Source organism: Lactuca sativa, chromosome 5 (assembly GCF_002870075.4).
Source record: "Lactuca sativa cultivar Salinas chromosome 5, Lsat_Salinas_v11, whole genome shotgun sequence".
NCBI lineage: Eukaryota > Viridiplantae > Streptophyta > Magnoliopsida > Asterales > Asteraceae > Lactuca > Lactuca sativa.
The window spans coordinates 108,162,560-108,176,352 of record NC_056627.2 but is presented as its reverse complement, the minus strand read 5'-3'; positions in this window follow the sequence as shown (position 1 = coordinate 108,176,352).

The window sequence follows — 13,793 nt, the reverse complement described above, 5'->3', positions numbered from 1 at the left end:
CGCTCGTTTCTGTAAAGTGCCAGCACAACCGAGCAACCAAGTTGTCAATGCAGGGGCAAGCCAAACCTGCTATGGATGTGGTGAAGCAGGACACTTTAGGAGAAACTGCCCCAAGGCACAAACTCCTAATGCTGGTGGTGTAGGGAGGTTCCTAGCAATAGGACATGGGGAAGCAGTCAAGGATCCTACAGTGGTTACCGGTACGTTCCTCCTCAATAACTCTTATGCATGCGTACTTTTCGATTGTCGGGCAGAAAAGAGTTTCGTTAGTCACCAATTCAAACATTTACTTAAACAAAATCCCCAGTCATTAAAAGATTCATACGTCGTAGAAATGGCAAACGGAAAGGTTGAGCGCGCTAATGATATTTACATAGGGTGTACCCTCACTCTAGAAAACCATTCGTTCAAAATCTATCTAATGCCAGTCACAATAAAAAGTTTCGACATCATCATTGGTATGGATTGATTAAGTGCTAATCGTGCCGACATTTTATGTTACGAAAGGGCCGTCTGCCTCCATCTGCCAAATGACGAAAATCTTTTCGTCTACGGTGATAAACCCAGTACAAACCTACAAATCATTTCTTGTGTCAAGGCTCAAAAGTATCTCCGAAAGGAATACCATGCCTTCTTAGCCCACGTCGTAGATAAGAATCAAGGGGTAAAGGACATCAAAGACATTCCGGAAGTGTGTAACTTCCCCGACGTATTCCCAGAAGACTTGCCAGGTGTACCGCTGGCACGACAAGTCGAATTCCGAATCGACTTGGTTCCCGGTGCTACCCCCGTAGCCAAACCACCATATCGCCTCGCACCAGCAGAAATGCAAGAGCTGTCTAGTCAATTGAGCGAACTATTAAGCAAGGGATTCATCAGACCGAGCATTTCACCCTGGGGAGCACCATTTCTATTTGTGAAAAAGAAGGATGGAACCTTTCGCATGTGCATTGATTATAGGGAGTTAAACAAACTTACCATCAAGAATCGATATCCCCTACCCCGAATCGATGACCTCTTTGACCAACTTCAGGGAGCTAGCTACTTTTCAAAAATCGACTTGAGGTCGGGTTACCATCAATTGCGAGTTCAAGAAGAAGATATCCCCAAGATGGCATTCAGAACTCGCTATGGACACTACGAATTTGTAGTGATGCCATTCGGATTAACAAACGCACATGCGGTGTTCATGGATCTGATGAACCGAGTGAGTCGACCCTTGCAAGATAAATTTGTGATCATGTTCATCGATGATATCTTGGTCTATTCAAGGAGCGAAGAAGAGCACCGGCAACACCTGCGACTAATACTGGAGACTTTAAGAGCCGAGAAGCTTTATGCTAAGTTTTTGAAGTTAGGATTTTGGCTCCGAGAAGTGGGATTCCATGGCCATGTGGTTAGCAAGAAAGGGATTCACGTGGATCCCTCAAAAATCAAGGCGATCGAAAACTTATCAGCACCTACAACGCTAACAGAAATCCGACAATTTCTGGGACTCGCAGGCTACTACCGATGGTTCATACAGAACTTCTCCAAGATTGCTAAACCCCTTACCACTTTGAATCAGAAATGTGTGATGTTCAAGTGGGAAAATAAACAAGAAGCCGCCTTCCAAACGTTAAAACAAGCCTTATGCAGTGCGCCGATCTTGTCTCTCCCGGCAGGAACTGATGACTTCGTGGTGTATTTCGATGCTTCAAATAAGGGTCTCGGATGCATGCGCATGCAGAGAGGGAAGGTCATCGCTTACGCGTCAAGGCAACTTAAGAACCACGAAGTTAACTATACTACCCACGACCTCGAATTGGGAGCAGTAGTGTTCGCCTTAAATATCTGGAGACACTACCTCTACGGCACAAAGTGCACCATCTTCACCGATCACAAAAGTCTTCAGCATATTCTCAATCAAAAAGAGCTCAAAATGCAACAAAGAAGATGGGTAGAACTACTGAACGATTATGAATGCGAAATTCGCTATCATCCGGGCAAGGCCAATGTTGTAGCCGATGCCCTAAGCAGAAATGAATATTCGGGTCACCGGGTGAAGTCATTGACAATGACGATCCATTCGCACCTGGTTACACAAATCAAGGAAGCTCAACTTGAAACCTTGAAACCAGAAAATATGATAGGTGAGGCATTGAGAGGGATGGATAAAAACCTAAAAGTCAAGGAGGACGGAGCTCGCTACCTCATGAACCGGATCTGGACACCGAAGTTCGGTGGGTTTCGAGATGTTGTCATGAACGAAGCACACAAGACTCGATATTTCATCCATCTAGGGTCGGATAAGATGTATCTAGACCTCAAAAAGTTATATTGGTGGCCGAACATGAATGCCAAGATTGTGACTTATGTGGGCAAGTGTCTGACTTAAGCCAAGGTCAAGGTGGAATACCAGAAACCCTCAGGACTACTACAACAGCCTGATATACCTGAGTGGAAGTGGGAACAGATAACCATGGACTTCATAACCAAGCTGCCTAAGACGTCAGGTGGGCTTGATACCATATGGGTGATTGTAGACAGATTGACCAAGTCTACGCACTTCCTGCCGATAAAGGAAACCGACAAGATGGAGAAGTTAACCAGAACATACATTAAGGAGGTTGTGCGACTGCATGGTGTACCAATATTCATTATCTCCGACCGAGATCGTAGATTCACCTCGCGATTTTGGCAGTCCCTACAGAAATCTTTGGGAACTAGGGTAGACATAAGTACGGCCTACCATCCACAAACCGATGGGCAAAGCGAGCGCACCATACAGGCATTAGAAGACATGTTGGGAGCCTATGTGATAGATTTTGGTAAGACATGGGATACCCATTTACCGCTTATCGAGTTCTCCTACAATAACAGTTATCACACTAGCATCAAAGTCGCTCCATTCGAGGCTCTCTACGGTCGCAAGTGTAGATCACCCATGTGTTGGGCCGAAGTGGGGGATACCCAACTGGCTAGGGGGCAAGTCCAACAGCGCCCTCAATGGTCCTAAAAAAATAAGAGAGACCACGGAAAAGATAGTCCAAATTCGAGAAAGACTGAAGGCTTCTCGTGATCGACAAAAGAGTTACGCAGACAAACGACGCAAACCCTTGGAATTCCAAGTGGGCGACCGGGTACTACTAAAAGTTTCCCCATGGAAAGGAATGATACGATTCGGAAAGCAAGGGAAACTGAATCCAAGGTACATTGGGCCATTCGAGATCCTCTCCAGGATTGGACCAGTGGCATACAAACTTCGGTTTCCTCAAGAACTTGATAAAGTACATCCTACATTTCATGTATCGAACCTTAAGAAGTGTCTGTCTGACGAAACACTCGTAATACCACTTGAAGAAATCGAAGTTAACGAAAATCTCCACTTCGTGGAGGAACCAGTCGAAATCATGGATTGAGAGATCAAAAGAACGAAACAAAGTTGTATTCCCATTGTGAAGGTTCGTTGGAACGCAAAATGAGGATCTGAGTTCACCTGGGAACGCGAGGATCAAATGAAACAAAAATACCCACATCTCTTCCCAAACTCTTGATGTCCCAGTCAGAATGTAAATTTCAGGACGAAATTCCCTCTAACGGGGGGATGATTTGACAATAGTCAATTTCGGGTCGAGTCGAAGTCAAACAAAGTCAACGAGTCAAAACCTGGTGACTCAATTAGCCCTTGTATATTAGGGTTTACGTTATGTAATTACTATTCAACTCACTATTTTAATAAGAAAACATCAATTGGAAAATTCGTGTGTGTGAATTTCCTTAGCCTTGATAATGCTAAACAATGAACCAAATCGATAAAACACTATTTCACACTCATTGGGAGTGTGTAGGACACTAAAACATGGCTTAAATCTCTTTCACTCTATCTCTCTATATTACGGATCTTGCGTTGCGAAGCCGGATACCCAAAAAGGTCATAAGTAGAACCTCTATTAAATCTCTTTCACTCTATCTCTCTTTATTACAAATCTCTCTCCGTATGTGAAATCTCTCCAAGTATGTCAAATCTCTCCCAAATCTCTCTAGGAATGTGAAATCTCTCCCAAATCTCTCTCTGTATGTGAGATCTCTCCAACTATGTCAAATTTCTCGAAGAATGTGAAATCTCTCCCAAATCTCTCTCTATATGTGAAATCTCTCCAAGATTGTGAACTCTCTCCAAAAATCGCTCAAAACCCCTTTCGATTTATTTTCATTATTTGGGGGCATCCCGATACTTGGTTTGGTGAGAAAACACTTAAAGAGGGGAGATATTTTGGAAAATAGCCCCACAGGGCCAAAGCCTCTCTATAGGGGCCAAGTCCTCTTGGTTCCGAGGCCACAATGATCTGAGTCCGAGGCCCTTGAGCAGCCACAGTCTTCGGACCCCAATGGGGTAGCCGCAGCAAGCTGACCGCAGCTAGCGAGCCGCAGCAAGCTGACCGCAGCCATCGAGCCCCTGCAGTAGTAGCTCGGATCCGCAGCGTCCCATTCTCCTCGGACCGCAACCAGGCAACTAAGCCACTCCGGTTTTAGGCTGCTGATGACTGAGACTTTGCCCTGAACTTCAAATTTCAGCACTTTCTACTCGGTTTTCGACATTTTTAACATTCTAAGCCCGTTTTTAATTATTTTAACGTGGGATTTTCTCCAAAAATTATTATTTAGCATATAAGACCCTAAATATTCATAATTTAGACATATTTTTTATGGAAATATTTATTTAAGAATAAAATCTATTAAGTGAGATTTTGAGGTGGAGTGTGGATCTTGCAATAATATTTGACACAAACAACCACCCCATGCCCATTCCATTGACCAGCCATTATACTCCCCACTACTCCTAGTCACCTCAAGGCACTACCCCACTCCTTTCCAAGCAAACCCATGTCCAAATGAGCTGGAGAACTCTCTTTCACTCTTCACTTCACTCATTTTCCTCATTTCCTCCAAGTATCAAACATCACTTTTCTCAAATCCTCTCACTTAAATTTCAAGATTTAAGGGCTGATCATCAAACTTTCTCTCATTTTTGGTAAGTTTCATCATTCTCCTTTTCGTTATTACATTCCCTTTACTCAAAATCATAGATTGCTTACACAAACATCATCACATTCATGCTAGATCTTCGAATCTTCAAGTGATCCTTCAAGTGTTCTTGAGTTGAACACTTCTCATCTTCAACATTCACCCACTGAAATCACTCAAGCTGAGTTCATACCCCTGTATTTTAATGTCTTCTTAAGTTTTAAGGGGGGAATACAAGTTAAAACACCAAGAACATAACTAAACTTTTCTAACAGCATTCGTCAGAAAAGTTAGACTCCATTCACGGACTGTTTTGGACACTTAAACATTTTAGTTCTCAAAAACGTATTAGGTGCAAATATTTCAAGTTCTTACCTTTAAAATGACTACTTGCACATCTCCATACGATGTTTCTACAACTTATGGTGATTTTTACAAAACTGCCTATCATTTCAAACATCAATCTGGACCAGTCTGTGATTATGGACTTGTCACACAAGTTAGAGGTCCCTAGAAATCATGAGAAAAATCATAGAGACACTAGACTCATTTTCCAAACTCTCAGAATTTTTGGATTCTGATTTGCGCCTTTGATGATATTTCTACAAATTTTCTAAGAATAGGGATAGAAAATGTTATCAACAGAAAAATACTATGTATTTCATTTCACCTTGTAACATGTTGAGCAAGGTGTATATCTTTATGTGATTATATGTTATTGCAATATATGACAATATTGTCTTAGTATGTAGACATATACTAGTTAACCAATGGAGTTTGCTAGATAAAGCATAGAAATAACGATTTGTAATAATCATAGCACATCTATTCCATACAAACATTTGAATAAACTATGTTAAAGTATAGTTCATATACATTACCACTTTTACCCTTGTATTGATAAACTATAATAGGTATAGTTTATGATACATCACATAACACACTCATACAAAAAGGGTACATTTATACAAAAAGGAATTTCAAATACATTACACGTGAATTCGTTAATGACTTTTGTGAGACATTCGCTTCACCTTACCAATAAGTCTTGTATTGTAAACAAAGTCTCCTGGAGGGAGAGCATGATAGTTGTATATAGATCTATATTGGGATTGACAAACCCACACCTGAGCTGGTTGCAACAGCTAGACTGGCAGGTCTTGTAACAGCCCGGAATTCCAGGTATCTTTTATGTTTTCATTTTTGATGTCTTGTGAGGGGACTCGGCGAGTTGGAGCTCAGACTCGCCGAGTAGGATCGCGATTCTGGACGCGGGTTCGCGCCTAGACTCGGCGAGTCCAAGGTATGGACTCGGCGAGTCCGCGCTGTTTAATGAAACCCTAATTTCTCGGGTTTGGGACCTATTTAAAGGGCCTTATGCCCGTCATTTGTGCTCACCAGTCCCTTGAGCGAAACCCTAACGAGTGTGAGTGTTTGGAGCAAAGTAGGAAGCCGTTATTGATCTTGGAGGTGTCATCTTGCAACGGAAAGGGAGGATCAGCTAAGGGAAACCAAGAGGAGCCACTTCCTGAGAGTTTGGGGTCCAGAATATCACATTTGAGGTAATATCTTCAAGCTATCCTCTGACTACGTTGATAGTTACATTGATTTAGGGCTTGTTGAGCCCTTTTGTGGCTAGATCTAGCGCTTCCTTGGTCCCTTAAGCGATTTAGACCATAGATCTGGTCCCTTGGAGGTTTAGAGAGTCCCTTTGCCCAAGCTTTTTGTGAATCAATGGGGGTTTTGGATGGGAATCCTTATGCCTTAGGTCAAAATACCATTTATGAGCCATGAGGTGTGTTATGAACGCCAAGATAGGGACTTGACGTGATGAATCAGTCTAGGAAGGCCAGATCTATGAATTGTTGGAGCAGATCTGACCTTAGAAGCAAGTTGGAGTGGTTGCATGGCATGGACTCGCCGAGTCCGACGAACAGACTCGGCGAGTAGCTTGAAGATTGCCTTTAGATCGCTCAGTGAGTGGTCCAGTCGAGTCATAGGTTGACTCAGTGAGTCAGGGTGAGTTAGAGAGGGTTGACAGGTGGACTGAGTCGAACTGGGACTCACCGAGTTGTTCTTGAGACTCGGCAAGTTAAGTCGGGGTGGCCCCGCGATTCTTCCTGGTGGAACTCGTCGAGTCAGGGGGAGTACTCGACGTGTCAAAAGGAATCATAGAGAGTTGGTGAAAACGTTTATACTCGCCGAGTCGCCCTAGTGCACTCGCCGAGTCCGGTCAAACTTGACCGTTGACCGTTGACCAGAGTTGACCTATGTTGACTTCTTAGGGATAGTCAACCTTAGTGGTAAAAGTGTCAATTAGAGACATATGATGTTATAGGAGGATTAGCGCTCGGAGGATCGAGCACGAGGGATTTCCAAGATTCGTGAGATACCGGGATACGCGAGGTGAGTCTTCTCACTATACTTTACCTTGAGTAGGTAACTAGAGTTATGTGACAGAGTATTTGTATGCTATGTATGTTATGTGCTGTACTGCATTATTTCAATGTGATTTATGCTGTGCATGTTTACAGAGTTGGGACCGGAGGGTTCTTAGAGTTAGAACCGGAAGGTTCACAGAGTTAGAACCGGAAGGTTCACAGAGTTAGAACCTGAGGGTTCACAGAGTTTGGGTGCACGGACCCATAGAGTTATAGCCTCGAGTGGCTAATATGTGTTATGTGTGTGGTATTTTGGGGAACTCACTAAGCTTCGTGCTTACAGTGTTTTGTGTGATGTTTTTCAGGTTCTTTCAGTATCACGGGACGACACCGGCTTGATTGTACACACCAGAGAAAGAGTCATGTTTTGGAGGATCCTGGTTTTCTATGCAAGTGAAAATGGAGTTATGTTTTGTAATTCGATTATGAATGAGATTTTAAACAAGTGTTTCTAAGAATAAAATGATTATTTTAAATGAAAAATTGTTTTGAAATTTACGGTGTTACAAGTTGGTATCAGAGCCTTGGTTTGAGGGATTCGGATGCGCCATCGGGTAAATCTGGACTCAAACTGAGGAAGTAAGAAAAGTTTTCAAAGAAATAATTTTCTAAAAGTGAATAAGAGTTCAAAGAGAAAGCAAGAAAGAGCAGTGTGTACAATCAGCCAGAGCTCGAACGGTGATTTCCCAAAATACCCTTACTTTTGTGTTATGAGATATTTATGATGCACTTTATGAGATATTATTGCATGCTAGAGACAGGATAGGTATTTCATATCTTAGGACTAGAGTGGCCTGATTTGTGATGCCTTAGCCTAGGACTTGTTGTTTTATGTGTCATGCTTTTGAGTATGTGATGAGTGAGAGTATCCAGTTAGAACCCATGAGGGTTAGAGTTACAAAGTTCGGTGGTACTTTCGAGGATGAGCCGAGAAAGTGGAGTTATCACCGAGAGTGATTTCTATGTATTCTTCAATGCTAGAATGTTGCTTGCTTTGTGCTTTGTGGAACTCTCGATGATGGGAGTCAGCTACCAAGTGAATATCACGATATTCAGGAGGTAGATGGCTGGCATCATTAGGAGCTCTTCAGCAGCTGATAGCTAGGAAGTAGGAGGACCAAGGAAGAGCCTAGGGAGTAACCTTAGCCAAATGAGTGCGCTGGTAGGGTAGAGAATTTCACTAGGGAGCGAGCACGCGCGATGGGATTGGTGAAGGAGCAGGTCGAGCAGCTACTTAGGAGCTCTAGGATGGTCCGTGTGGAAAGTATGGGTAGATGTGGCAGGTAGTATGGGCCCGTACTACTGAAAGCAGAGGACCCATACTTGATACAGGGAGTACTCTGGAGTTTCTAAGGAGCGGATTGAGGAGTGATGTTATGGTTCGAGTACCATACATTGGAGCGGATTGAGGAGTGATGTTATGGTTCGAGTACCATACATCGGAGTGGATTGAGGAGTGATGTTATGGTTCGAGTACCATACATCAAAGCAGATTGAGGAGTGATGTTATGGTTCGAGTACCATACATCGGAGCGGATTGAGGAGTGATGTTATGGTTCGAGTACCATACATCGGAGCGGATTGAGGAGTGATGTTATGGTTCGAGTACCATACATCGGAGTGGATTGAGGAGTGATGTTATGGTTCGAGTACTATACATCGGAGCGGATTGAGGAGTGATGTTATGGTTCGAGTACCATACATTGGAGCGGATCGAGGAGTGATGTTATGGTTCGGGTACCATACATCAGAGCGGATTGAGGAGTGATGTTATGGTTCGAGTACCATACATCGGAGCGGATTGAGGAGTGATGTTATGGTTCAGGTACCATACATCGGAGCGGATTGAGAAGTGATGTTATGGTTAGGGTACCATACACTGTAACATATTGAGAAGAGATGTCATGGAATGAGTACCATGATTCGTAGTGAATGATGCTTATGGTTCGCCGGTTATCCCGTCATGATTAAGTTCGAAGAGGCGTCCCTTGAGATGGAGATTGAGAGCCTCTCAGAGTATTTTAGTAAGGGTCAGAGAGAGGGGAGAATTTCGATCTGAGTTGAGCGATCAGTCGATAAAGGAGATGTCACCTTCAATGATCTGGGTGGTACTGATTATGTTCGTGTGCAAAACATGAGAAACATGATGTTTAAGTTTTGGGTTCGGGAGTAAACCCTGCAGGTTGTCATTGATGATAATTTTCACCAGAGTATCAGGTAGCATGTGTGCCGCGAGGCAGTAATTTATCATGATCAGATAGTCAGTTGGGACTAAGATAGCCGAGGGCCACACTACACCTATCTGAGTATAGTAGGATGTATAGTAGAGGTATCAGTGGGGAGTTCAGTCGAGTTTAGCAGTGCAGAGAGTTTTCTATCTACGTTGGGTATTGAATATGGGAGTGGGTCCCTGTTCATGGGATGATCCCGGTGTTGGAACGTTGGTTGATGAGTTGAGGTGAGGGGTACGATGATTTTGTGGTTCATTTTATAAGCCAGGGATGTTATTGAGCAGTTGAGTTGTTGGGTACTAGATTGGTACGAGATTTGGAACGACTGGAGGCAGTCGTGACGAGAAGTTCTTGAGGAGTTCATCAGAGGTTCAGAGTATATGAGGTCGAATGATTTCCTTAAAGGGGATTATCGAGCGTTGTGTAGCACTTTCCAAGGGCAGGTGCGATTTTGCTGGTGAAAATAGTTGTGGGATGGTTGTGTGCTAATTGCTGATGGTTCGAACTCTGAGTGGTGGAAGACCGGGTACCGTATGTAAGAAAGCAGAGATTTGTCAAGAGCAGTTATAAGTGGAGTATAGAGATCTGCGGTAGAAATCATGAGACCAGAGATGTCGGTGATCGAGGGAAGGGAGTCAGAGTGAGTTAATGCGGGAAGTACTTGTTTGAGAAGGATGAATGTCCCCACGGCAGGTGTTTATTGGTCAGGAATCTGGTAGTGGTCAGTGTTGGGGCAAGTAGATAGAGAATGATTGGGCAGCCAACTCCTGGGTCGGTATGCGTATCCTTGTTTGGATTTTGAGCGGCGGGAAAAAGGGTTTCCGAGAATTATCAGCGTATTTCGTAGCGTTAGCGTTTCCTCGTATTCCAATCAAGAAATTGGATACACCGAAGTTGCATTTTGGGAAAAATGAAGATCTAATTACGGGATTCAGATGAAATGTATTATTGTATCTATATGATGCTTGGGGGCAGGAGATTAGTGGTTGTGGCAGAATCTTGTGATGTTCTGTTGGGATATTCCGAGGTATCCGGGTATGATATCTTTATTTCAGAGTTACTCGTGAATCTTGAGTTGAAACGACTTGTGGTATATCAGGTATTTACGGATCTAGTGGGAGCTCTCCGGGTATGGGCACCCAGGGAGATTATTTAAGAGAGTGGATATTCGCAAGGGTGGGCATTTTGATATGTCGATTGCCTCCAGAGTCTGTGATGCATATTCGAGTCGAGTATGGGTTGCTGCCTATGATAGTCTGCGGAGCATGAGCTAGTCAGAGGGTGTTGTGATACTACGGGGGGCCGTAGTACTCACTAGTCAGAGGGTGTTGTGATGCTGCGGGGAGCCGTAGTACACAGTAGTCAGAGGGTGTTGTGATACTGCGGGGAGCCGTAGTACTCACTAGTCAGAGGGTGTTGTGATACTGCGGGGAGCCGTAGTACTCACTAGTCAGAGGGTGCTGTGATGTTGCGGGGAGCCGTAGTACTCACTAGTCAGAGGGTGTTGTGATGCTGCGGGGAGCCGTAGTACTCACTAGATGGCAAGAGAATGTGATGATGGAATGTTCTCCGATCAGTGTATGATGTGGAAAAGTTTGGGGCTTGAGTAGCCCTAGTATTGAGTTTTTGGAGCCTGGGGTCCCCGTCTCTGTCAGGAGATGCGGCGAGGTGTGCAAGGGATATGCGCAGTAGAAACCAGAGATCAGAGTTGAGACGATCCTCGGTTGGATTGTATTTTCTCGCATGAGGAAAAGAGAATTTCGTGACTCGCGTGTCCCTGGGCCGGGATAGTGGTCACGAGGAGGAAGTTAGTGAGATATTTGGATCATGATATGGGTGACCTTTGGAGGCTCAGCCGTGGAGTCAAAAGCTGACCTGGTACTCAGTCTCGATGAGAGATATGAGAAATGAGCTAGACCTTATCATGATGATGTCTGAGGACACTTCAGAGCGAGCTAACGATTCAGACGCTCGAAGACATGTTTCGCGCATGTGTATTAGATTTCAGAGGGAGTTGCGGCATGTATTTATCCTTGGTTGAGTTATCCTATATCAACAGACATCATTAGTGCATTGGTATGCCGCCATTTGAGCTGTTGTATGGGAGGAGGTGTCGGACTCTCATTCGCTGGGGAGAGGTAGCGCATGGACCCGAGAGTCCTTGCGAGCAGATCCAGAGCATGTGCGATACATGGAGTAGTGGCAAGGTTGACAAGTGGATTTCCCTAGGTAAGGGAAGAGAAAGGTACGTAACCCCCGGGGGGGGGGGGGGGGGAAGTGTTGGTTCACGGAAGTGAAAGTAGTAGTGAGAATGGATGATATGGAGTATGGTGGTTGAACACTGTGTCTGTGACAGTGGTATGGAATGACATCATGATGGGATGTCTGCTGAGGACGCGGAAGGGATTCCGCGGGTGTAGAGCCAAGAGTCTCAGGATGGATGCAGGGATGGAGTCTGGGACTCCCAGCTTGATTCTGATCAAGGGTTGTGTGCGTAGTGGTGGTTCCTCCTGGGGATGTTAGAGATGTCGTCAGCGTGTCGGGTTTCCTAACCCGAGGGTGCGAAGGTTGGTGCAACATGTATGTGTGATTGCAAGAAGAGGACTCGTGGGAGTTGCTTTGAGATTGAAGAGTGGGTCTTTCTGTCAGCATGGAATGGATAGAGTGGGTTTCGGATCGGGGATCCGGTGGTTCGTGATTATTCCTAGCTCGCGGGGGGTCGAGTGATTGTTGAGATTTGGAGCAGGAATGCATCTCGGGTAATTCTCGATTGTTAAGTGTGATGATCAGAGGGTACAGTCGGTGCCTGGTTTGAGACGGTGGTCAGGGCACCGCAAGGAAAGAGGAAGTGTATAGTTGATGAGTCGGCAGTGGTTCCATTAGAGGATATTCAGGTGGATGCGAGCCTGAATTATGCCGAAAGGCCGGTGGCCATCAGAGATCGGAAGATCAAAGTTCTGAGGAACAAGGAGGTACCCTTGGTGTTGGTTCAGTGGCAACATCGGAAGGGATCAGAGATGACCTAGGAGCCGGAGCGTGAGATGCGTGAGCAGCATTCGGAGCTATTTTCAGAGCGAGACTTCGAGGGCGAAGTCTAGTTCTAGTGGGGGAGAGTTGTAACAGCCCGGAATTCCAGGTATCTTTTATGTTTTCACTTTTGATGTCTTGTGAGGGGACTCGGCGAGTTGGAGCTCAGACTCGCCGAGTAGGATCGTGATTTTGGACGCGGGTTCGCGCCTGGACTCGGTGAGTCCGCGCTGTTTAATGAAACCCTAATTTCTCGGGTTTGGGACCTATTTAAAGGGCCTTATGGCCGTCATTTGTGCTCACCAGTCCCTTGAGCGAAACCCTAACGAGTGTGAGCGTTTAGAGCAAAGTAGGAGGCCATTATTGATCTTGGAGGTGTCATCTTGCAAGGGAAAGGGAGGATCAGCTAAGGGAAAGCAAGAGGAGCCACTTCCTTAGAGTTTGGGGTCCAGAATATCAAATTTGAGGTAATATCTTCGAGATATCCTCTGACTACATTGATGGTTACATTGATTTAGGGCTTATTGAGCCCTTTTGTGGATAGATCTAGTGCTTCCTTGGTCCCTTAAGCGATTTAGACCATAGATATGGACCCTTGGAGGTCCAGAGAGTCCCTTTGCCCAAGCTTTTTGTGAATCAATGGGGGTTTTGGATTGGAATCCTTATGCCTTAGGTCAAAATACCATTTATGAGCCATGAGGTGTGTTATGAACGCCAAGATAGGGACTTTACGTGATGAATCAGTTTAGGAAGGCCAGATCTATGAATTGTTGGAGCAGATCTGACCTTAGAAGCAAGTTGGAGTGGTTGCATGGCATGGACTCGCCGAGTCTGACGAACAGACTCGGCGAGTAGCTTGAAGATTGCCTTTAGATCGCTCAGTGAGTGGTCCAGTCGAGTCATAATTTGACTCAGTGAGTCAGGGTGAGTTAGAGAGGGTTGACAGGTGGACTGAGTCGAATTGGGACTCGCCGAGTTGTTCTTGAGACTCGGCGAGTTGAGTCGCGGTGGCCCCGCGATTCTTCCAGGTGGAACTCGTCGAGTCAGGGGGAGTACTCGACGTGTCAAAAGGGAATCCTAGAGAGTT